Raw genomic sequence first — 26485 nt, 5'->3', positions numbered from 1 at the left:
AGCCGGGGACAGAGCAGCTCCAATTATCCAGCTGCCTGGAGCACTTCCAGGTTCCAGATGGTGCCGGACCATCAGGAGTGCCAGACCATTGGATGCCGGACCACTGGAGTTTTACTGTAGTATAGTTCTGGCTCCACAGAGTACGTCCATTGATTCCTAAGTAGAAAGCACTAGGTGGAATGTAGGTGTTTTGTAGGATGAAGACCTTATTTGCAAGCCCCTTGAAGCATGAAACTGTCTGCAAACTAACAAGCCTCTGAGTTGGTGACACCCACAATGTGAAAGTTTCAAACTAGGAGGTCTTATCTGTTTTTACAGGTCTTGGTTAAACTTGTACAGCATAGGTCCTAAATACTCAATGAAAATATCCACAATCAATCACCTACATTTTACTTCCCTTTGTCTTTTCAGTCACTTTTTTATTGTGGCTTTGTTTGCTGTCTGTGTTGTTTTATTACTTATCTTTATTTTTCTGTGTGTTTGCATTATTTATCAAATTAAGAGGTGACATCTCAGAGAAACTGTGTATGCTTGATGTGAATGCATTTTACTTACTTTGATGGGGTACAGTCAAGAAGTTCCCTTGGGATTGTTCCCCGATATGCTGATCACGCCACTGACACCCACCTTCTTGAGCTCTAGGGCTTCCCACCACCCTGTCCTGCTAGGCCAGATCTCCTGGTCTCGCCCAGGCAAGACACAGAGTTGGGGTAACCACCCCATTGCAGAGCAATGCAGATACTGAAGCACTTCAGCTATGTGAGGATACAGTTCTAGGTTTTAGCACCCAGGAGACCAACCCTTAAATGGGATTCAAACCCTCCAAGCAAATCAATCTTTATGTAAAAGTTTTACCAAGGGAACTTCATGAGGACATTTATTGATAAAGATGGCAAGAGAGACATATGCACAATGGTCGTTCCCCCTAGATAATTATTTACATTGGTCCTGACTGTACTTTAATAAAAATACTTTTGTTCACTAACAGTAGGAGTTAAGTGGGTGTAAGTGAAAACAGACAGATCAAAGTAAAACACTAAATTAAAACTAATAGAACACACATAGCTATCTCTAATCCACTAAAAAACATTGCATGCAGATTCTCACCCTAAAGAGCTGTTCTTATTTCAGGCATAATCTGCAAGTTAGAGACAAACTCTTTTACATTGACTACAGTTCTCTTTGCATCTTTAGGGTGTGCAGGCCATTTCCCCAGGCCAACAGAAGGCAAAGGGCTGATAACTTTGCATTGCTTAAACAGACTCACCTGCAGGGCAGGAACCTTTTGCTTTAAGTCTCCTCCTTCCATAGAAAACCAACAGATTCAAAAATGGATCACAGTACCAGGTTGTATGGTCACATGTTTACCTAGGACCAACCACCTTCTGGACTTAAAATGACAATTAAGGCTATTTACAAGTTAAGTTGATCATCAAGTCGGTAAGAGTGGGGGTGGCACCAGTTATGGTTATTAACACAATTCGAAATATGAACAGTCTCATACTTCATATTTTAACTTCACGTATAAGAATGATACATGCACCAAAATAGGACAGACATATCCAGCAGATTGTAATATTAACATTGATAGTTTGGAAAAACTACCTCATGCAACCTATCTCTGAGTTATGCATATGTATACTCACAAGCCAATTTTCATAAAGCATGGGAGAGAACTGTCTCACTCTTCCTTTCAAATATCAGAAAATATTGTATTAATATTTGTGATGAGGACATGACTATTTCTGGTTGACTCAGATTTGTTTATCATCTTAAAGCCGAGCTGTGTGTGCAGTTAATATGCATGCTAGCCAGACAGTTGTGTAATGCACAAGTACGTAGCATGCTAGCGTTTCAGATGCTTCATTTTTTGAGTTCAGCTTCCTCTAAGATTTAGCGGTCACGACTATGTTAGGTTATTCCATTGGACCTCTGGTGCATTTTTTTACGGTTTTACTTAATGGACATGACATTGTTTTATTCATTGCTGGTTTTAGTATGCCATATTCTGGAGTGTTTACTAGCTTGAGTTATTAGCCAGGATAATAAAATAGAGTAGTGTTATTTTCTTTTTACTTGATTTCACATTAAACATCTTAACCGAGCATCTGGTTAATTATTCCTTATTTTCGTATTTTTCCTTCTTCCATATCTGTGGTCTCTCTACATATAGACATAAACAAACAAACTAGGTTTTTTGTTTGTACTGATAGTGCACATCCAAACATTACCATGATATTGGTGTCGCACATTAGAAAATTCAACCTTTACATGGATGGACAGGGGACACTGATCCTACTCTAAGTTCAGTTGTGCAGCCATACTAATATGTGACATTCTGATATTTAGCCATGAAAAATAGGGATGTTAAATTTAAATTAATTAACTAGGAAATCCCATTGATTACTTGACATCGACTATTCGATTAGTTTATAAGGGTACCTCCACCTTTGAACTGTAGTAAGAGCCCTGACGGTGGGGCTCTTGTACATTTCAAAAGCAGAATTGCAGCAGAAGCAGCATGAGCAAAGACTGCTTCAGTCCCTGCTCGTGCTGTTTCCTGCTGTACCCCCTGCAGAGACAGTGCTGGGAGAAAACCGGCTTTTAAGCCCTGCCGCCTTGCTGCCTCCTCTCTCTGATAGAGGCAGCAAGGAGGAGAAGAGACTAGTCGCATCACTAGTTCACTACCTGATACGCTTAAACTTATGCTTATCAGATAGTTGACTAGTCGCTTACATCCCTCATGAAAAACTCATGAAATGTCAGTAAACGTAACTGAAAATTAATCTGTACCTCCAATATTGTGAATTTCAAGCTTTAGAACATCTTTATCTGTCAAGACATTCTTATGGTAATTAGCTCTCCTAATTTAGTAAATGTATAATTTGTAATTGTGATATTCCTGCTACATTGTATAAATAAAGAGTTGAGTCAAGTGATTATACTGAGGTTGCAAGAGTGTCCATCCTATCAGAATATTACCACCTTCAAGTTATCATTTACTGTACGCAGCTGACAAACCTAGTAAGATTTTTTTTCCTCCCAAAAACACATGTAGCCCAAGGTCCAGTGTGTTTCAGCAGCAGCCCTTGGAACAACAAGTTGTGGACTACAAACTGCGGCATGTTGGGAGAACTTCCTGGTTCCTTCCAGGATGTGCCCTCTGCCCCCAGCAGGGTCTCAGCAAGGACTATGCTAGAAGCAGCACACAGGCTGCATGCTGAGAGAAGGGGGCTGCTGAACTGTTTTCCTGTTCTATGTTTTTTACAGGTAGGACCAGAAAGGGCTATAAAGCACCCAGAGAGGAGTTTAAGTGACACAAAGGGAGAACCTGGACTTGGTTACGTGGGGTTTAGTTACTGTGGGAGTTGGAACATGTGTTCCAAGGGGGCTGTGTTGTGCTGTAGGGCCTCTGCCCCCATGAGGGTCTCAGCAAGGACTGTGCTAGAAGCAGCACACAGGCTGCATGCGGAGAGAAGGGGGCTGCTGAACTCTTTTCCTGGTCTATGTTTTTTACAGAATAAAGCCTATTCCTGGTGATTTGTCGGAGTGGGTCTGGTCTGAGGTGCACTCACACATACACAACGCAGAGCACACCAAGCAGCCTCAGGCCTAGCCCTCCCCCCACAGTGGTGTAAGAAGTCACAAGCTTCCCCTAGCCTCACACTGGGCTAGCCAACAGGAGGGGTTACACACAGATGGTTCATGAGGACAATAAAATAAATGAACCTTCAAATCTAGTATTACCAATCTTCTCAAAGGGATTCTTTCCACCCCAGAAATTTTACCTGCTTAAGTAACAATTCCATATTCAATTTACATAATTCCCCAGTTTCTGGGCTTGCTATCTGGATCGACTGTCAGTTACAAGAGGGTGTAATTCAAGACAGACAAATCCTTTTAGAATATAAAGACAGCAGAGGATTCATTTTATTAGTTAGCCTCATTGGGTTCTTTTTTTTTCCCCCCTTTTCTCCTCTGATAAATTCACACACACACACACACACACACACACACACACACACACACACACACTTCGTCAAAGTCACACAGATATAAGGAAGAATTTTGGGGGAAGGAAAAGGGAAAGATAATGTGATATCTTTAGCACCCAGTATTGACTTCCATAAATACACCATAGCTATCTGATCAAGAAAAATTCATGCATGATATATACTTAGAATCACACAAAAGACAAAGGGCCAGATTCCCAAGTCTGGCTGAGCTGTGATCATTGTAGGGCCTGGAAATGGCCCAAGGGGACATTTTCTTACCAAGATCCTCAGCCCAAAATAATTTCAGACATCACAAGAGTTGTGTTTTTCCTGCTACAATAGTCCACTTGGGCCTACAGTCCCCTGATCCCCTTGCCTAGGAGTTGCTGCCAGAGGAGCATGCCAGTAGGAAGCCACTGAAGATATGCATCAACCCTGACCCCCTCCTGCACTCCAACCCCCTGCTTCAGCCCAGGGTCACCACCCTGCAACCTCTCCTAGAACCCATACCCCTTCCTGCAGCCCAACCCCTTCCCCAGCCTGCCGAAAGTGAGGGAGGGAGGGGGATGGAAGAGGGGCAGGGTGGAGTAAGGACTGAGCAGGAGGGCTTGGGGGGTGCCTGAAAGTTTTTAAATCAAAATGGGGATCTTAGAGTTGCTAAAATTTGAGAACTGCTGATATAGCTTAGTCACCTCTACGTATAGGTACTTGTATACCCGTGCAAAATCTCTGTATTCAAATATAACTGTCCATCCTAAGGGGATTGTAACACTTTTACAACACCACCATAGCAAAGCAGTACAACTTATGTTGTACTAGGAATCAAACTGGGTTTAAGGGCAAACAGTTGTAGCCAACTATGTGCAGAGGATACTCCATACTAGCCTTTACAAACTTTTTAACTATCAAGTAATATTTAGTGAATAACACAAGGTACAAAAAACTAGTGAAGAAAAGCAAGACCTTAGAAATTGGGGAGAGGGGAGGTCAGTCGTTGCCCCTAACCCCCCCCCCCTATCAAGTTACTTGCCTATCACGCTAATAATACAGTTGTTATGATTTAGATTAATTCATTAATATATTAATGGGTAGATTTTGTATAAAGGGAATAGTTAAGAGCAGTAACGCAAAAAATCTGCTAAAGGCTGGTATGCAGCACAATGTGCTCTGCCTGCCCAGTGCCTCAGACTGGAGCAACTGGGGGAAAGTGGGTGGCAGATCTACCTGGCCAGAGGTTACACTCAGGGGAGTGTGAGGCAGGCATTGCAAAGCTGCTCTCTGCATTCCCGCAGGACCTTTGTGTTAGCTTGACTGATGTCTGGGTTCAGGTGTAATACACTAGTCCTTATGTCTGCCCATTGCAGTTTGTGAAGGCCCACTGAATTCTAGCACACCAGCACTCAAATTGACCCACCTGGGTATAGGTCCATACAGTTTCTTAGCTAGGGCCAGGGCATGTTTGTAAATAAGAGACTAGCAAGAGCCTTTAATTAGTGGTCCTGCTGCTTGTACCTGTCTGTGTGCATATGCTGCTTGTTACAGTGCCCTTTGCTAGTAAAAAGCCCTGCCTCCCCCCCACACAGCCAACCACAAGCCTATTGGTGGCATGTACTGACTGGGCTGTGTGGCAGTCCAGAGGCTATTAAGCATAGGAACATTATAAACATCCCCTACTGAATATGCATCAAACATGTCAGCATCAGCTTCACTTAGTATAAAAGTGGGACCCCAGCCTAGAGGCAATAGGGAGATGAATATGGGAGTCTTTGGAAGGGCCAGAATGATGGCCCCTGGTGACTGGGAAGATGAAGATAATGAGAAAGATGATGGGCTAACACCTAATGTTATTCTAGAAGGAATGATGTAAATCTATGGTATGGATATATGCATGTACATTCCCTATTTTATGAAACTAGGGTGTTTGTGACTGTGCTAACTATACTAATAAACTATATTTGTAAATATACTGGAGTTTCTAAATTGTACGTGTTGCAACTGTGCACAGCAGGGTTCCCAAACATAGAATAATTGAATACTGGGCCTGATCCTGGGACAAAGAACCTGGCAACCCTAAAAGTGGGTAATTAGAAATTTAAACGTAATCTTAGATCAGGCAACAGTGAGTTCATTTGTTAAGAACTCCTCCTAAATGGTAGGAACTAGGACCACCAAATGTGATATGCAGCTTCCTTTTATCCTAACATAAAGCAAAGTCAGGGTTTGGTTGTGCCAGGATAATGGAATGTGCAGAGAATGTGACTGTTTTGTAAGGAAAGGAAGGAGTGTGACAGCAGGGATAATTATACTCAAAATTCCTCCCAGAGCTTACACTTCTCACCCCTTCCCACACCCAAATCCCTCATTCCCCTCCCCCCCAAGCCCACACATCTGGTCTCAACCCAGTGAGAGTACGGTTAGACTGCAGGAGTTTTTCAGGATTCTAGAGATATCCTGGAAAAACTCTTCCACATCCAGGGACGCATTTGTTCTTCCGCTTTTTTTAGTGGAAGAACAAACACGCTCTTTCGGTAACCCCCGTATTCCTTGTTCCACAGGAATAAGGGAGCTTCCCAAAGAAGGAGTTTTTCTGACATATGGTCCAGTCTAGTCAGGCCAAATATTGGAAAAACCTCTTCCTACAGAAGAATTGAAAAAAAAGTGGCAGTGTAGAGTGTATAAGGGCTGGGGATAGCAAGTGATGAAGAGGAGGAGAATCGAGAGGGCGGGGCTTCAAGGAAGGAGTGGGGTTTTGGGGGAAGGATGGGGCGGTAGATCTTGGCTTGTACTGACATTTAAAAAGTGATCTTGGGTATACAAAGGTTGGAGACCACTATCTTAGTTGCTACCTATTTTACCAAGAGACAATAGAAACCTGAAAGTCGTATATCTTGACAGGTAAGTTAAGGTGGAATAGATTTTAAACAATTATTTATTTGCAAGTGAAGTATATAACTGTATTCAGTGGTGATATTGAATCCTAAAAAAAATTAGTCTTTTTAATAGGCTGCATCCAATATTACAGTAAGACTAATGGCCAAAGTAGCAGAATCACAGTGCTTACCAAGGTGTAGCTATTTCAACTGGAATAATTCTGAACATAAATATTACATAGGCCTGAGGTATATGGAAACACCTGCCTTAATCTTTCATTTTGTCCTTCATTTAGGCTGTGGCAAAAGCAGGATTCAGATGCCAGAAAGGATTCTCCCAGCACTACTATATGCTTTAGAGGCGGGACACTACTTTGGTAAGATGATTTCTTAACATCTTTTTTACTTTGATGTTATGTTTCAGGAGGGTTTTCTTTTAAAAAAAGATGGGCTAAACACTGAAGTTATGGAGATAGAAATGTAGCTGTGTTAGTCTGGGGTAGTTGAAGCAAAATGCAGGACAATGTAGCACTTTAAAGACTAACAAGATGGTTTATTAGATGATGAGCTTTCGTGGGCCAGACCCACTTCCTCAGATCAAATAGTGGAAGAAAGTAGTCACAACCATATATACCAAAGGATACAATTTAAAAAAATGAACAAATATGAAAAGGACAAATCACATTGCAGAACAGAAGGGGGATGCGGGGGGGTGGGAAGGGGGAGGAAGGAAGGTAAGTGTCTGTGAATTGCTGATATTAAAGGTAGGAAGAGTGGGATGTTTGTGAGTTAATGGTATTACAGGTGATAATTGGGGAAACTGTCTTGGTAATGGGTCAGAAAGTTCAAAGACTTTTTAAGTCCTTGTTGGTAAGTGTCGAATTTTAACATGAATGACAGTTCAGAGGATTCCCTTTCAAGTGCAGATGTAAAAGGTCTTTGTAGCAGAATGCAGGTGGCTAAGTCATTTAGAGAGTGTCCTTTCTGGTTAAAGTGGCAAGAAACTGTTTTCTCTTTGTGATCTTGTCTGATATCTGTTTTGTGGGCATTAATCCTTTGGCGAAGTGTCTGAGATGTTTGTCCAATGTACATAGCAGACGGACACTTTCGGCACATGATAGCGTAGATTATATTTCTGGATGCGCAGGAATATGTGTTCTTGATCTTATAACTCACTTGGTTAGGTCCAATAATGGTATCAGCAGAATGAATATGTGGACAAAGCTGGCAACGGGGTTTGTTGCAAGGGAAGGTATCAGTCAAAGCGGCAGCAGCGGCGGTTCCCCGCGCCTCTGAGGCTTTGCTCTGGCAAAGCCTCAGAGGCGCGGGACCCCCCCGCGGCTGCGGCTTCAGTCCGGGTGCCTGTGGTCTGCTGGGGACCGTCCCCAGCAGACCACAGGCACCCAGACTGAAGCCACAGCCGTGGCGGGGTCCCTCGCCTCTGAGGCTTTGCCAGAGCAAAGCCTCAGAGGCACGGCACCCCGCTGCCGCTGCGGCTCTGCTCCCCGTGTCCCTGGTCTGCTGGGGGGGGGGCGCAGCTAGTGTGCTCCCCCCCCCAGCAGACCAGGCTTTTGTTTTGGACTCTGGGGCAGAGCAGCTGGGGCGCTGCCGATTGGTCCTGCAGCGCCCGTGGGCACTACTGGACCAACCCGGCAGCACCCCAGCTGCTCTGCCCCAGGTCCTGATTCAGCCGCTGCTGGTCAGTTTCAGCAGCGGCTGAATCAGGACGTCTGGGGCAGAGCAGATGGGGTGCTGCTGGGTTGGTCCAGTAGCACCCCAGCTGCTCTGCCCCAGGCGTCCCCAAGTCAGCTTCTGCTGAAACTGACCAGCGCTGACTACAGGAAGCCGGAGGCAGAGTTGCTCTGCCCCGGGCTTCCTGGAATCAGCTGCTGATCAGTTTCAGCAGCAGCTGACTTGGGGACGCCTGGGGTTCTTAAGTTGATTCTGTATGTAAGTCAGAACTGGCGGTCAGTTTCAGCAGTGTCTGAATCTGGACGCCAGTTCCGACTTACATACAGATTAAACTTAAGAAAAACCTACAGTCCCTATCTTGTACGTAACCCGGGGACTGCCTGTACCTAGTTAGCAACAGGATTATTCAGCCACCAGCAGTGCAGAACATGGCAGCAACATGTGCTTTCTAAGGGTAATTTCAATGAAAAAATCCAAGGGGAGCTTCAATTATGCAGAAAGCAATTACCCAGTTGGAATTAGGCCAAGAGACTAGGGTTAATAAACCTATTTGTCCAAAAAGTACCTTAATTTTATGTTTAAATCAGGAGAGGAGAGAAGAAAAGGAAACTGGGTTACTCTGGTGATACAATCAATAAGTTATTTACTAGGATTTACATTATTAACCCAACACACAATATCACTCAAGCCACTAAACCTTTAACTCTGAGGTCTCATGCAGTGGAAAGATACAATTTTAAAAGTTCCAGAAAGATCAAATTGGTTTATTCCACTCCCCAATCTTTGCAAATACTTCAGTTAGGGAAAACTGTATTTTATTTTGAAATTCAGAAATTTAAATCAAGACATCCGAAACTCAAGAACTAGTTCCTTTCCTTTATATACAGAGTAATTTAAAAGAGAGAGCATCTGTAAGCTGGAAAAGAAACAGAATATTAAATGTTAATTAAATTAGGCATAACATATCGGAAATGAATTAAGTAAAGGACCAATACATTTTTTTAAGGAAGTTTGTCAACATTCCTCTTCTAAGTTTTCTGCAGGGATGTTATTTAGCTGTATATTCAAGCAAGCAGTTCAAGCATTTAGGGCAGTGGTCCCCAACCTTTTGGGGCTGCCGTGCGCCCGGCGCCGCCCATATGCCGCACACCCAGGGGCCAGCACCGCCCTTGCGCCGTGCACCCGGGGGCGTGGCTGGCCCTGATCACTCGGCGGGCACCACTTTGGGGAGCACTGATTTAGGGACTACACTGCAGTTCACCAGGGACACCATGGAGGAGAAGAAAATTATGCTTTCAGAAAAATATAAGACCTGTGATGAACACAAGACAGTGTCTGTCGCCACAATCTGGCCAGATAAGTTCAGTTCTTGGCTTCAGTGTGCAGCAATGTTTACAGAGTCCATGGCCAGAAGAGACAGTTAGATCATCAAGCGTGACGTCCTGTATTTCAACAAGTTAACTCCTGTATTGAGGTCAATATGACATGTTTGAATAAGACATAACCAGTTGTCTGAATCTGATGACTTCAGATGATGAAAGATCCACCTCTTTCCTTGCTAGTTGTTCCAATGATTAATTAGGCTCATTGTGAAAAAAATTGTACCTAATCCTTAATTTAAATTTGTCTGGCACCAACTTTCAGGCACTGGTTCTTATGATTTTTTCTGTTCAATGGTCAGTATTTTTTTCTTGTGAAGCTATTTACACACTGTAATAAGTTCACCTGCAAATCTTTCCGATAACCTTAGCTCGATGTGTTCAGCTTATGTCTACACTACAGACTATGTGTCAACATAATTTATGTCGCTGCGGTCAGGGGAGGATGGGGAAATGAATAGGGACTCAGACCGCTGAGCAAGCTAAATTATGCTGACAAACACATGTGCACAGTGCTGAGTTAGTGGGAGAGCTTCTCCTGCCAATACAGATTCTGCTGCTCATGGAGGTGGTTATTTTATGCCAATGGGAGAGCTCTCTCCCATCATCATATAGCATCTTCACAGACACACTGCAGTGGCACAACTACATTGTTCAACTGTGAGGCTGCAGCACTGTACTTGTGGATGTGTCCTCTTTTAAACTTTCCAGGTTTTCAACAATTTTTTTAAAGTGTTGACACCAGAACTGTACACACAATTCTAGTATCAGTCTCACAAACACCGTATAAGCAAACAAGTGGGGGGGGGAAAAATCACCCCCCTGATCACATCTACTTCTCCTGTTTGTACAGCCAAGGATCACATGGGCTCTTTTCACCCAGAAATCACATGGGGGGCTCATATTCGGTTGCTTAGCCAATATGACCCAAAATCCTCTCTCAGAGTGAATCACTGCTTGCCAGGATTACAGCATCTCATTCTATAGGTATGGCCTGCATTAACTGTTCATATGTGGCTGTAATAAAACACTTTTTGTCTGAATGGGCTCAGGTTACCAAGCAATCCAAACAGCCAGACATGTATGTATGACCACCCAATCATCATCATTTACTAATTTGCCAATCTTTCCGCAATTTCTTTTAAATGAGCAGCAATGTAATATTTATTTTCAGTTTACTGATGAAAATTCATACCTACTATCAATTACCTCCCCACTAAAAACACCGCCATTCAAATAATAATTCTCCACAGAACATTACCTTTTGAGATCCATCAGTTCTTCATCTACTTAGTGTACACTCTAGTACTAATTTTTTAATCATAATGTTGTCCAATTAAAAAGTATATTACATCTGCACTGAAAAGTGCTGTATAAGCTTTCAAGCTTGTCTCTCTCACCATTGGTCTAATGAAAGATATTACCTCATACACCTTGTTTCTTTATATTACTTTATATTTCTTTATATTACAGCTTCAAACACAAACCTGCAATGTCATCAAGGAATTAAATCTGCTTTGTTTGATAAGACCTATTTTCCACTTTGACAGGTATTAATTCTTGTCTCAATTCTATATTAAATGCATCCCATTTCCATTACTTAGCCTAGAACTAATGTCAAGCTAACCAACCTATTACACCTAGGTAATTCCACTTTGCTCTTTGAATACTGGCACTTTCCAGTGTTCTGGAAAGATGGCAAAACAACTAGAGCACTAGCCTAAGACTTGGGAGACCTACTTTCAAGTCCTGCTTCTCCACAGACTTCCTATGTGGCTGTGGGAAAGTAACTTAACCATGCTGTGCCTCAGTCCCTCAACTACAAAATGGGCATAAATTTCACAACACTCCTCTGAGGGAAGCAAGTCAATACAGGCAGTCCCCGGGTTACGTACAAGATAGGTACAAACCTACAGTCCCTAAGTGGAATCTGTATGTAAGTCGGAACTGGCATCCAGATTCAGCCACTGCTGAAACTGACCAGCGGCTGACTACAGGAAGCCCGAGGCAGAGTTGCTCTGCCCCGGGCTTCCTGGAATCAGCCGCTGATCAGTTTCAACAGGCTGAATCTGGACACCAGTTCTTACATACAGATTCAACTTAAGAACCCCAGGCGTCCCCAAGTCAGCTGCTGCTGAAACTGATCAGCAGCTGATTCCAGGAAGCCCGGGGCAGAGCAACTCTGCCTCGGGCTTCCTGTAGTCAGCGCTGGTCAGTTTCAGCAGCGGCTGACTTAGGGACGCCTGGGGCAAAGCAGACGGGGTGCTGCCGGGTTGGTCCAGTAGCGCTCAGAGTGGCGCTACGGGACCAACCGGCAGCACCCCAGCTGCTGTACCACAGGCGTCCGGCGCAAAGCCGCGGAGCACGGGGGCAGCAGGACAGCCCAGACGCGCCGCGGCTGTCCTGCTGCCCGCGTGTTCCGCAGCTTTGCTCCCCATCTCCCTGGTCTGCTGGTCTCCAGCAGACCAGGGAGACGGGGGCAAAGCGGAGCAAAGCCGCAGAGCACGCCGGCAGTGGGACAGCCGCAGCGCGTCTGGGCTGTCCGCTGCCCACGTGCTCCGCGCCTTTGCTCCATGTCTCCCCAGACCAGTGGACATCCCAGATCTGCCGTGGCTGTCCCGCTGCCAGCGAGCAAAGCCGGGGAGCACGCCGGCAGTTGGACAGCCGCGGCGCATCTGGGCTGTCTGCTGCTCACGTGCTCCGCGGCTTTGCTGCCCGCCTCCCTGGTCTGCTGGAAACCAGCAGTCCAGGGAGACGGGCAGCAAACCCCGTTCATAACTGCGGATCCGACATAAGTCGGATCCGCGTAACTCGGGGACTGCCTGTATAACATTATGTGACACTCAGGCACCACATTAATGGGTGTCATAAGCACATAATTTTTAATAAATCGCAGAATACTGGGAAAACTCCAGAACCTAACATCTGGAGGCTAGACATGACCTCAGTAAACTCTTTCTAGAACTCCTGAGTACAAGTTAACCAGACTAGGGATGTAAAAAAATTGTAACCGCTAAAATCTGCTACTCATGAGCTGGCTCTTGACATGCACCAGGTCTACATTGGTGCAATCTCGCGCAAAAGCAGCTGCTCTTGCGCAAAAACTTGCTGCCTGTCTACTTGCGCAAGAACACGCGGCCAGTGTAAACTGACGTTCTAATGTATAAAATCAAGGCTTCTTGCGCAAGAACTCTGACGCTCTCGTTCAGGAATAAGCCCTCTTGCACAAGAGCTCTTCCAAAAGAGGCCAGTGTAGACAGGCAACATGAATTTCTTGTGCAAGAAGGCCCTATGGTTAAAATGGCCATCAGAGCTTTCTTGTGCAAGAGAGCGTCTACACTGGCATGGATGCTCTTGCGCAAAAGCACATGCCAGTATATAGACTCTCTTCTAGAAGAGTTTTCACAGAAGAACATTCCTACAAAAGAGTTTTTGCACAAGATCACGCCAGTGTAGACGTAGCCCATGAGTTTGTGTATCACATTTGATTCCTTAGCACTCGCCCTTTCCACTAATAGATTAATGCCACGCTACTTCAGCTAGTCCCCAGTCAAGATTAGCTTTCCCCCACCCCCAGTCTGAGAAATGCAGGCCATCCCTTTTATACAGACCTCTCCCCCACCTCCAGAGTATGGCCCAATTTAGTATTTGGTTTACAGTAGCACCTAGAAGCCCATTTTCAAACAGAAAGACAGTCCCTGCCACCAAAGAGACAACAGATGGAAGCAGACAGACAAGTGAGGAAAAATTAGAACTTAAGGATCAGCAAGACAAGGAATGGTCTCATCTCACCACAAGTCCAACCACTGTCAATTTTTGTAGGCACCAAGCACAAAGTTTTGAAGAACAATGAGTTGGTTTAGAAATGCTTACGGGGCCTCCTCCCCAACATTAAGGGCAGCACAGGACAAGCACGAAGGTGCTTGTTTGAAAAATGAACAATTGGATGAGGAAGGCTGATACCTGAGGATGGTGGGAATCAAACGCCTCAACAGTGAACTGGAGCCAATAGCCAGGGTGGGGATAGGCCACGAAGGGCTGTGAAAGTGAAAACAAGTCGTTTATGCTTAATAAGCTAGAAAAGGGGAAGTCAGTGAATAGATTTAAAAAGGATGACAAGGTCAGAACAACAGCTAGGAAAAAATATCTTTCCAGCAACATTCTTGATGGATTCAAGCAGAGAAAGACTGCCTTCATCCAGGGCAGAAAACAAGGCATTGCAGTAATCAAGATGTGAACTAAGGAAAGCTTTAGCTGGATGTGAAGGGATAGGGCAAGCTACATCTTGGAGGGGTTATTCTGATAAATCTTGCATGATTGGATACAGCTGCAGCATGAGATCAGAAATAGAGGCAGCAGATGAGCAGATGCTTGGGATTAGCCAAGGTTGGGGATTGGTAGGGCAGACCTTGCAATTAAAGAGAGGGGAAAGAATGAAGGTTGGAGGAGAGTGAAGCATGGAGAGAATCTGCAGCTGTATCAGTGGTAGAAAGAGAAGAAAGGAAATGGCTTAGGGCAAAAATAATCAACATTAATGTGCTATGTACTGGTACCTAGCTTTTAAACTGGCTCCCCACAAGCACCAGCTCCTGGGGAACCATCTGCCGTGCCTCTGATACAGAGGCAGCAGAGCAGAGGGGCTGGCAGAAGCATGGGAAGCCGGTATCAGGGGGTGAGGGGGAAGGACCTGCATGTAACCATGAAGGTTAACCAAGGAGCCCTGGCTCATCAGATAACCATTTACACTATCAAATCACTACTTTTCAGTAAGTTTCCCCATGAGCACCAGCTCCAGCCTGCCTCTCCCTGTGCTGCTGACAGAGGCAGCAGCCTTCGGGGGTTTAAGGGAGAGAGGTCTCTGTGGGAGCTGCAACCCATCTGCCCCCTGCGTGTAAACATGGAACTGCTGAATTTTTCAGCAGCTACACACTTAACTAAATACACATATTTTAACATCTCTACTAAAAAAACTGAAGGACAGGGCATGAGAGAGGGGGCTGGTGCATTGTGCCGACAGACCAGGTTATAGAAGGGAAGATCAGAAAAATAAAGAGTTTCAGGGAATACAAACTAGAACCATGGATGAAAAAGTGGCCTGGGCGAAGTAATGTATACCTAATGCTTATCAGCTAGTCAACTAGTCACTTACATCCCTACACCATACACCCACATATAAAAACAGAACACGAGCAACTTGTATTACTCACACATTAAATTATAAGCTTTGTTTACTTGTTTTTACCAGGTGTGCTGCACAAACATATCCAACACACTAGTACAGGGTAAGACTCAACTGCTGTAGATATTTTTGAATATAGAGAGATACTGTCTATATAGGATACACACAAACTTGTGGTGATGTTACGCGCCAAAATCTTCAGGAAGATATGCCATAGCATATCATAAACACAACTAAGATATGCTTTATGTACAACTCATGTAAGATACCATGAGAAAGGTTATAATTTACTAACTATAACCATCCTATTTGTATGCACATATCATTTTTGTATCTGAAGTTAGGAATATACTTATATGAACTCTGCTACCTGGGTGACACCCACTGCTAACACTTCAAGTACAACAATGAGAAAGCCAGACAGGGCTGATGGTCCATCATGAAGGACAATGGCCTGTGAAAAGAGTGTCCCCAAGAAACCCAAGCCAATACTACCACTGACTCATGGAGGCTTGGATCACTGGACTCTAGGATTACATCACCTGATAGAGATGTGAAAGTTTAACCAGTTAACCCATAGGTCTCATCCTTAGAGTCTTAGGCTATGTCTACACTAGGAAGGTTTGGCAAAAGAAGTGCTGTAGACATGCAAAAGTCACCAAATGTGAAAACCAGTCAAACTGGTTTTTCTGCCTCCCATTGTCAACATTCTAGTGTTACATTGCTCTTATCTACTAACTGTGTGCTAGCAAAGCAATGTGGGTAAGTATCCCACAGTGCAGCATTGTGCGAAGGCAGAGCTGATCCTTGTACTTTTTGGGATTCCCTCTTAGCTCTCTGTTTTAATGAATGTCAAAGCAGCACAGCAGTTTCTCTCGCCCTTCCCCTGCAGCAGCAGTCTGCCTACTGCTGTGTTTCTAGTGCTGGGCAGAACAGAAGCATTCCAATGATTTGTTCTTTGAGATGCTCTTTTTGGGGAACACTCAGCTGTCAGATACTTTGACAACTTTGAAAGGGAGAGGTGCATGCCTACAGGGCAGTAGAGATCACAAAATACTAAGCACAGACATCAGGGCAGGCATTATGGGATACTAGCAGAAGCCAGCTCTCTCGAAAAAGCAAACAACATAGTCCACACTGGCTCTTTGCTGACAGTAAAGGGAGGGGAAAAGAAAAGTCTCTCTCAAAGCTGAAAGTTGTGTACACAACACTGGGTGTTTTTCCAAACAAAAGGTGTATCGTTGTGTAAAAGCACTTAATGTTTTATCACCAAAAGCCAGGGTTTTTTTGAGACTAAATGTGCCAATGTAGACAAGACCTTATTGGTTAAGGTTAACCTGTGGATTCTGGAGCAGCTCCCCACCTTTAGGGGGCCTGCCATGGACAGGGGCTGCTCAGGCTGGCTGGAAGTGACCCTGTCTACGAGGCACCATGGCCCACCACAGGCAATGACTGCTCAAACCCAGCCAGTGCAGTCACTGCCTGTGGGGGGGTGGGGAGGGGAAGGGGGGGGGGGAAAGAGAGGGAGAGTGCAGTCAGAGGCTGCACTGGCTGGGCTGTAGCAAGCCCTGCCTATGCTACAGCTCTTTATGGCTCTAATGACTCTGCCTCCATGAGTGGGCAACTTATACAGATGAGAGCAATGTTGTAGATACAAACTGCTGTACTTTGTTCTAACTCTGTACAGTAGTGTAGACCTCAGCTTCAAAGCATTTTCACAGGAAATCTCTCTACTTAGTGCTCTTGGGAAAGACAGCTTACCTCACTAATGGATACTGAAAAATTAAATCCAAGCTAGAAGATATTAATTTTTTGTTTAAAAAAACCCCACAGGACCGAAAGCAACGACCTTTCATCAATTTCATGCTTTAGTCTCACAAGTACCTTAGCACTTATATAACACCTTCTACCTGAAAATCTTTTTTCAATTTCACAAGCAGTAACAGAGTTAGCCACCCAGTATCAGAAGTCTGAGACTTATAGGTTATATGTATCGGATACACTGGAAGGGGACGTCTCTTTCCTGGAAGTTGCCAAAGACGGCAAAAGATACAGGAATTCATCAAGTGTGCATAAAAGCAAATTAAGTGCCATGTTTAATCCTTACAGTTCAGTTTTCAAAGATTAAAGTTGTAGTTAGATTCCGCTGAGTATCGAGAATACTATAATGCTTAGTCCCTGCCTTACTTTAATATGCATTTAGTTGGGTTCTGCCATTCCTACAATTTAGTAGGAGGAGAAACATATGGCAGAGCAATGGGAGCCAAACCATCCAGTTTTCATTGACGGCAACTGGATTCCTTCCATTAACTTCGGTAAGAGTCAAGTAAGTCAATGCATGAATTTGTATATGGATGTGTTATGCTCCAGTAAATTGAAAGTGATAATCTTCAGGAAGCTTTCTGGAGTATTCAAATTGGTTTGTGAAGCGGGAAATAATTTATACATTCAATCTCGCGTACCTATTTCAAATATTTTCCCTGAAACGCTGGTAAAGAAATAAGATTTGTAAGTGCCACTTCACAAATTATTTTATATGGCTGGACTAGTATTCACCCTGTCATATGTACTTTAAAAGAACCCAGCTGCTAATGTAATACATATATTGTACACATTCATATCCACTTTTACATTACTGTGTTTTATAAAAAGAAAAAGTTAAACCTAATAAAATAGTCAGAAGCAAAAAAAAAAAAAAAAATTTAAGGGATTTTATTTCTGTCCTGAGTAAGAAAAAAATAAACACCTTGAGAGTTTTCAAAATGTTTAAGCCACTCATACTTTTTAAACCTACAGTTCTTGCATTTATAAAAAGCATTCTTGTACAGCAGTTCCCAGTACTAGTATCACAAAGCTATTGTCAATCCTCAATTTCTGTCTATTGTCACAAAGGAGCTGGCATAGCAATATGAGACCAGAGCAAAATATTAGCTCACAAGCAAAAAGCTGTGGGAAAGAAAAACCTATGCTCTTGAAAAACCCACCATTCCTGTAAAAAACCCTGTGACGAGAAGCTGCCTATGAAACAGTTGTGGATGCCAGTTTTACCTAATTTGACTAAAGTATAAATAACTTCAGGCTCCATAGATCAGCAAAGTGCTAATAAAAGCCAGACAACAAGACTAAAATCCAGTTCTATCACGTTAAGTGAAGACTGGAGTGGAGGAGGGGAGGGGGAGGGGAGAGGAGGAGCCACTAGTCGACTATTCTGTTGACTATCCGATAAGCATTTGCTTATCAGATAGTTGACGAGTCCTTAACATCCCTAGTGTGAGCCAGTACTGAGCCATACTGCTGGGCAGCCTGCTAAAAAAATGTATTCACAGGGGTAGGATAAATGCGTATAGTCTATAACATTAACCTATAAGTTTTTGCTTATCGGTTAATAGACTATATTATTACATCCCTAATTCCGAATGGACAATCTGATTCTGGTTTGAACCAGATTTGTTTAGGTATAGCTTCATTCACTTAGAAACAAGTGTAAATTAAACTGTCACAAAACAAGCAAACTGAAGTAAGCATCAACACAGATGTTTGCACATTCTAACTAGATAGGTTTAACAAACTGTTGCAAGTTGGTGTATAGGCTAGACATACAATAAACTCCTCGATGTGGTTTGCAGAATGTCTGCTTAGTTGGGTTATACATACAGTTTGTTTCAATGGGATTCTCTTCAGTAAATTACAAAAGATTTATTATCAAAACAAGTATCATGCAGTCTGAGATTTTCAGACAGTTGTAAAGCCACTGGTAACTTCAAAAAAGCCACAGTAAAAGGAAGGCATGGGGGGAGTGGGAGCGGGCGATACCCAATTCAGGATTTTTGGTCAAAAACCTTATTAGTACAAGTCCTCTCCCATAAAACATATAGCTTTCAGGAGCACCATCCAAGTGATACAACGAAATGCCCACCAGCCTTGTAAAAAGGACAGTTACCTAGTTCAACTCTCTCATGGGTACAAAGCACCTAACTCAGGGATCTCACACTCAATTTACCTTACAACCAGTGCCAATTCTCAAATCCTCCTAGAAGGCCAGCTATGGCAAGGCTGGGGGAGGAGGGTTGGCAGGAGTCTCTGTGCACTTTCCCTACCCCACAGGTCTCCAACCTCTGCCCATTCTCCAGCCCCACCTGCCACTTCCAGGAGCCCTCACCGTCACCACCAACAGTACAGTGGAGCTACAGCTGCTGGTGCTATGGCCCTGTGGTCTGGGACATGCAGTGGCCACCCCAACCATCCTTTGGACGGGATGGTGCCCCACACACAGGTTAGCCCACAGCACCTTGGGCAGGCTAGGACCAGTAGCAGGGGTCTCCCCTCCCCCATTCAGCTTGCACCACTCTGCCACCATCTGCCAGGCCAGCCAGTTGCTCTGCTTCACTGCCACTGGTGAAGGGCTGGAGCTGGGCCCTTCAACTTCTTGCCTTTTCAGTGAAGTGGAGCAACTGGACAGGCCTGGGAGATGGCAGCAGAGCAGAGTGGAGCAGAAGCTACCACATCACTTTGCTGCCCTGCAGGTCCCATGGTTTTGGTTTAGTGGCCCAATTAAAAATAATTGTGAATTTGAACTGAAACTAATTTGCCATCTATTGTTATAGCAGGATCTGTTGCTAGTTTGCCACTCTTGAGTTCACATGTGGTAGTCTGAACAGACACAAAAGCATGTGAATCACCAAGTTGGTCCACCTATCTAGGGTTGCCAGATGGTTGAAACAAAAATACCAAACACATCTCCCCCACCCAAAAAAAAAAACCCACACCACCACAACACATCGGGCAAAAATTCCGTTGAAGGAAAAAAATGGGAGAGGGGAACCAAAGTTGTTGAGCCAAAAAAAAAATTCAGCTCAGGATTAAACAAAGACTGTGAATGACTAGCTAATTACAAAAGCAGCTTCAGCTTCTCTTCTCTTGGTATTCACACCTCCAGATCAGCTACTAGAAGCAGGCCTCATCCTCCCTGATTGGATCCACCTCATCATTTCTAGCTTGATTCTGGCCTGCATATTTATACCTGCCTCTGGAAATTTCCACTACATGCATCTGACAAAGTGGGTCTTTGCTCACAAAAGCTTATGCTCCAACACTTCGGTTAGTGTATAAGGTGCCACAGGACTCCTCACCGCTTTTGATAGATAAGCTTTTGCTTATTGGATAGTTGACTAGTTGCTTACATCCCTATTAGGCCACCATGTACAACACTTATGCCAAAAGTTAATAAAACTACAGCAACAACATTAGGGAAAGGGAGCACACTTTAATAGACTGCAAAATAAAATTACAAGGACTTTAAGGAGAAGTTATTAGTCAAATGCCTGCATTTTACCAAGGGCCAAGAAGCAAAAGGACAGACCAACTTAACTTGAGTGCACTATTTCACAGATCTTCTCACTTATTATTATTGCCCAGTGAATGTCTTACCCAGTTTTGCTTCTGCTATGTATAGTCTTAAACATAGTACGTGCTTTCCCTGAAGAACCAGTCACTTCTATTGTGGTACCTTAGGAAGCCCATCCTACGGACTTCTGGGGCCCTGCACAGTACCCCTACACCGGATGGCAATCAGAGGGGGGGAGGAGAAGAAGGGGGCATGATTTTAGAGATATTATTAGCAACACACTAATATTTTAAAGCACATTTTAAGCAAAGGTTTTGTAGACTGTAACAGTAAATTCAGAAACTTCTAGTATGTACCTGGGATTGGCAAATGCCTGTTAAATAGCTTCATTACCACTTGAATGGCTCTTTAACCAGGTTCAATGTTCCACTAAAATCCTGGTCTGGCAGGATTTTTCACTTTTAAGTTAATTAGATCCTCTCTAGAGGATTAGGAAGAGGTAGGAGAAGGGTGAGGGGGGAAGACAGTAAGAGGGTCCAATGGTGCCCCCAAATTACATCTCTGTGATACTCCTGAGACAACTGGACTCAGCACCTTTGTTGTTTTCCTGAACAACCCCGTGTCTAGGTCGCCCATGCTATGGCATCCTTCAGAGCAGAGCTCTAAGCTTCCCCTCAACCTGTATTTTATGGTGTAGTTTTATTTTATGTCAGAAAAGATTATTTATTGTATGTGGTAAGTGTCTATTTCCATTTTGCTCTAATTTCTTAGGGCTGTGAGGATTTATTTGGAACATGACACCTATTTTCAAAATATTATTGTAGTTCTTTTCTATTAAACAGGTACCTAGACTAATTTTCCAATTCATAAAATACAAGGATTTATTAAAAGTGGTAAGATTTTGCATTGCCTCCCAGGTTATGTATCCAGTCCAGATCTCAGTTATTTGCTTATTCCCAAAAAGATTTCAAGTGGAAGATAAGATGTCCTGTTTACATTTACCTGCATAGTAATGTGGTAGTGCTTATAGCAGTCCATCATGCAAGTAGATGGCTGTGTCTAAAAAAAAAACTTGCCAGCTGTCTACACTGGCCACTTGAATTTCCGCAAGAACACTGACGATCTCATGTAAGAAATCAGCGCTTCCTGCGGAAATACTATGCTGCTCCTGTTCAGGCAAAAGTCCTTTTGCACAAAAGGGCCAGTGTAGACAGCTCAGATTTGTTTTGCACAAAAAAGCCCCGATCACGAAAATGGCGATCGGGGCTTTCTTTTGCGTAAAAGTGCGTCTAGATTGGCACGGACGCTTTTCCGCAAAAAGTGCTTTGTGGAAAAGTGTCCGTGCCAATCTAGACGCTCTTTTCCGTAAATGCTTTTAATGGAAAACTTTTCCGTTAAAAGCATTTGCGGAAAATCATGCCAGTCTAGACGTAGCTGATTAGTATACTGTCCAGAGCCTATATTTTAATTGGAAGCCTTATGAGTGCTTCAATTCACACACCTTTTGAGCTCCACAATGTTAGTAACCTTCATACTGTAGAAAAGTGGATTCAGGAAACCCTGGGATGGCTTTGCCATATACACGTCACAGTTTCTGCCATATACACTACAGAATTGTACAGTTAATGTGATACAGATTGAACCTCCCTTGATCGGCACCCTTGGAACCTGAGTGGTCCTAAACAACAGATTTTGCTGGATGCGGGGAGGTGTCAAGGCTCCCTATCTGGCTGTAGGCTCTGCTCCCAGCTGGGGCTGCACTCCTTGCTGCATGCAGCTGCCTCCAGCCCCGGCAGGGACTGCGCACCCCCATGCAGTGCCAGATCGGGTCGGATCGGATCAGTTGTGCTTCTGGCCCCCACTCCGCTACCTCCAGCCCTGACTGGAGCAGCACTCCTTGCCACCAGCCCTGGCCAGGGCTGTGTTCTCTACTGTGCTGGCCCTGCTGGGCCTGGGCTCCCCACCACCAGCCGAGTCCAGGCTGTGCTTTTGAACCTGGCCAGCCAGAGCTTTCTGGTCCAACAATATTTGTGGTCCTGCTGGTAGGGATGTAAAATTTCAATTTGGCTAGTCAAATAGTCGATGCAACTCTTCCTTTGAAGTGTAGCAATAGCTCCAGGGCTGTTGCTACACTTCAAAGACAAAAGCACTGTGGGGAACACAGGGCTAGCGGGGGACTCAACTAGTCCCCTGCTGGTCCCGTACTTTCCTCAGCATTTCAAAGCAGCAGTGCTGCATAGGGTCTGGGGTCTTCAGAGGAGTCCCCAGCTGCCCCCAGGCTCCATGTGGCACTGCCACTTTGAAACATCACAGAGAGCCCAGCATCAGGCTCCACATTTCAAAGCAGCAGTGCTGCGTGGAGCCCAGGGTCTAATCCCAGGTTCCATGCGGCACTGCCGCTTTGAAGCATCCCCTCTTCTTCTTTATCCTCTCCTCCCCCCCCCCCGCCTCTTTCTGATAGGCAAGAAGGGGGGTGGGAGGAGTGACTAATCAACTAACCTGTCGATTATCCGATAAGCTTTTGATTATCTGATAGTCAACTAGTCGTTCACATCCCTACCTGCCAGACCACAGATGTTGCTTGACCAGAGTATCCTGGATTTTAGAGGTTCAACCTATGCCAAGATTACAGCAGACTCTGCTCCCTGTCTCCCATCCCCTCCTCCCCCCCCCCCCGTCTTCCCCTTTCCCCTATTTATTTTGAGTCTGCACATCCTAAACTCTATAAAGTGCTACCAGACCATTTGTTGTTTTTAACAGTAATTACAGTTATTCTAGCTAGATTCAGCAGTGAACAGGCTTTTATTTATTTCACTCTAGAGAACATGTAGAAAATAAACCTGGCATCTTTGTTTGGGTGTTTTCATGGGGAGCGGGTAATGACAGTCAGGGGCAAAATACATTCCCCTCCTCCTATTTGTTTCTGAACACTAGAACACTTCAATAAAGACAATGCAGAATTCACACTACAATGAACATTTCTTTTAAAAATTCAACTGGCTAAAATATGAAGTTTGAAGTGTCATGGGAGATTACAGAGAACACTGCCCTCCCAAAAAACACTAAAACAAACCATCATGCAAGAACTCCCTGAACAGCTAATTATTTTAAAGCCATCCTCTGATTTTAAACAACATGTAGTACTGAAAAATCATGAACCCTCCCACAGGAAAATAAGTCGAACAGAGTTCCAGCTACAAGAAAAATGTATTTATCTTAGGACCCTTTTCAAAACATATCCTGTTATCTCTGAACGCAAACATTGTAAGCACAACAAACTTTCATTTTATGGATAAGGATCTTTATCCCAAAAAGCAAACAGACCTACCAACAACTCCAGGAAGTTAGTAGGACTAATTCCTAGAGATAATGTTTCCACATTCCCATATCACATTCCTCCCTTGGCTGAAGGAGCTGTTAAATAATCCAGTCTTGGCAAAGAGGAAAAAAGCTACCCATTTGAATATCTTGACATGGTTAAATCACAGTGGTTTCTTTTCTGTTTCCTCCTTCAAAGACAATTTATTTGGGGGGAGGGGTTAAATGACATTCAAATAGCTACCTACACCTACAAAGAACCCTGCTATTAAGAGGACACTGGAAAATTGCAGATATGGGGGAAGAGAGAGAACTGTCTCTTCTCCAGTGCTGTTTAATCATCAAGTCTTGTGATACCTAAAATGCAGGAGACACATAGTAGGTTTCAGTGACCTCCTCCATAGAAGTGTACTGCAGCCTTGATTAGACATAACTAGCTGAGAACACTCAAGGTAATGCAATACCCATCCTCCAATATTTCAGGAAGGAGAGATTGAAGAGTGTATTCTTGCTGGTGAGGAGGAATACCAGAAAACCTGAGAAGATGCCATCACTCTTCTTGCCAGAGGACTGGTTTGAGAGTCAGTTAAGAAGAATTTCTTTGCTAAGTTGCAGAGTGTATTGATACCACCACCTCTGCCTCACCATTAAGACAAAGGATCAAGGGAAGGCATTCCTGAGAAGTAAGATGGAGATTAAAAGGGAATAGTCAGGTGAGTTCAATGTAGAAAGGGAAGGAATAGCATGACAGAAGTGAGCTCAATTGTCTTTTAAAATGTAAAGTTACCATTGCAGTACTTTGGATCTTAACAGCGCCACTGTTTAGTGTAGAAGAAACGCCAAAGCTAGCTTTAAAGCGGGGTTCGGAAACCTCAGGCCAGGCTTGCCTAAATCCAGTCCCTGAGGCTCACGAGGCCCTGCATTGGGGAGCCCGTGCTGGCACTTCAGCCGCCCTGCTGCCCCACCACAGAGCAGGGGTACTCCTCTTGGCTTTGGTGTGTGAGAAATGTGGGGAGTCTTTTTTTTCCTTCTCAGCAGGGGTGCCACTTCTCACTTGTGTGCAGCCCCTCACTGATTTTTCTGCGAGTCAGTGGCCCTGATCCAAAAAAAGTTCCCCACCTCTGTTTTAAAGAAACGTGAGGCTTACAAACCTAGTAGCACTGTCCACACTAGAAGAAATAGAAAAGGGTGAACAAGCAACATGGTGATAAACAAAGGTAACCTTAATAAAGAACCAGCAGTCCTGTGGCACCTTGGAGACAGGTTATAAGTAACACACAAAGCAGGTTAAAACATTATATGCTCATTTTTATCCCCATCTCTCCCTTTAAGAGTCTCACCAGTGAAAATGGGGAGAAAATGCCCATTTCTAGATTGCCTAATCATTTCTGGAACAGTTCCCCAATAACAATTTCTACCTTTAGCAGCCCTTCTCTCCTACAGGAGAAGCATCTGACTGGGGGGTTATTCAGTTACTGAGCGGAGCCCAAAGAAGCAGGCAGGTAAAGAGCACAGGAGCTTTTTCCCCTGCTCTTCTTTTTAGACCCTTTCAAAGCCTAGAGCCAAGGCAACAAAGACTGGGGCAGACTCCGCTCTCGGTTACTCCCATGGCTCCAGGGACGCCGATTTCTACTGGCGGTGCAGCCAGTCCCAAAGTCGGAGCTGGGGTGTCCTCCCCTGCAAAAAAAAAATCTCTCACCCCATCCGGTGTAACGAGCAAGCAAAACACGTTGCAAGAAAAAACAAACCAAACACGCCGCATCCAGCCACTGGAAACCCGAACTACGCGCCTGTAAATCTTTAACTTTTGCTGCAGTGACAGCAACCCCGGAGCGCCGTCAGGCTGGCTCACCCCGACGCCGCTAAAGGCTGAGACCTGGGCCACTGCCAGGCTCAGAGGGAGCAGGATCCGGCCCTCGAAAGCGCACCCTCCCAGGCAGAGCTCTCCGCGCCAGAGGCTGCTCGCAGCCCCTCCCCATGTGCTTTTCCTCGAAGGAAAGCCAGGCTGCGTTGACACCGGGAGAACTAGCCCCAGCCCTCGCACGTGTGGGCTCCGCAGGCGGCTTAATCCCTCGCTCTCTGGGCTTCTTCACACTTGGCGGGAGAACATCGCTCGGCAGCGTCCAACCCCCACCCCGCGCGCACACCCCGGACAGAAGCAAAACCCGAGAGCAGCCACTCACCGAGCCCCTGCACCACAGGAACTTAGGGCAGCTCAAGTGCCGGACTCAAGCTGTTGCCGCCCGTAAGTTGCACTGGAAAAGCAAAGTCTCCCCCCCCCCCCCATAACTACTGCAGCAGCCGCCCTGCCCGCACGTAACTCCCGGCTGCAGCGGGGCAGACCTACCTTTCGGCCCGGCTCCCGCCGCTGCTCCCCGGGCTGCGCGCGCTCCGGCTACTGGCCAAGAGCTTAGCGCGCCGCTCCCGCCCGGCCAGCCTCCCGCACGCACTCACCCACCCACAGTGAGCCTCAACGGCCACCCAACTGTCAGCCCAGAGGCGTGAATGCAGCCTCACGTGCGGATGCAGAGCCAATCCAGAGCGCGAGACGGGCAGGCTCACCCTCCCCCCGCCCTCTGCTCTCCTCCCAGCCCTGTGGACTGCGATCGCTCCGAGAGCTCACTTCGGGTTTGGGACCGTCCAGCGCTGGGAGAAGCAGCAGGATCCGAAGTGAGCCAGGCTTTGATCCCGCACTGCACCCTCTTCTC

General features: G+C 44.9%; 1 protein-coding gene across 2 annotated transcripts in view; it reads right to left on the bottom strand.

Moving 5' to 3' along the window:
- Nucleotides 1-26284, bottom strand: part of STXBP6 (syntaxin binding protein 6) — a 260492-nt gene extending 234208 nt beyond the window's left edge. For both annotated transcript variants that reach the window (XR_003089378.3, XM_006123263.5), the window contains exon 1: nt 26125-26284. The gene's annotated coding sequence lies outside the window, so the exon portion shown is untranslated. The remainder of the gene's footprint in view (nt 1-26124) is intronic.
- Nucleotides 26285-26485: the final 201 nt, after the last annotated feature.

Source organism: Pelodiscus sinensis, chromosome 5 (assembly GCF_052426305.1).
Source record: "Pelodiscus sinensis isolate ZL-2025 chromosome 5, ASM5242630v1, whole genome shotgun sequence".
Classification (NCBI taxonomy): domain Eukaryota; kingdom Metazoa; phylum Chordata; order Testudines; family Trionychidae; genus Pelodiscus; species Pelodiscus sinensis.
This window is presented reverse-complemented; position numbering and strand designations above follow the sequence as displayed.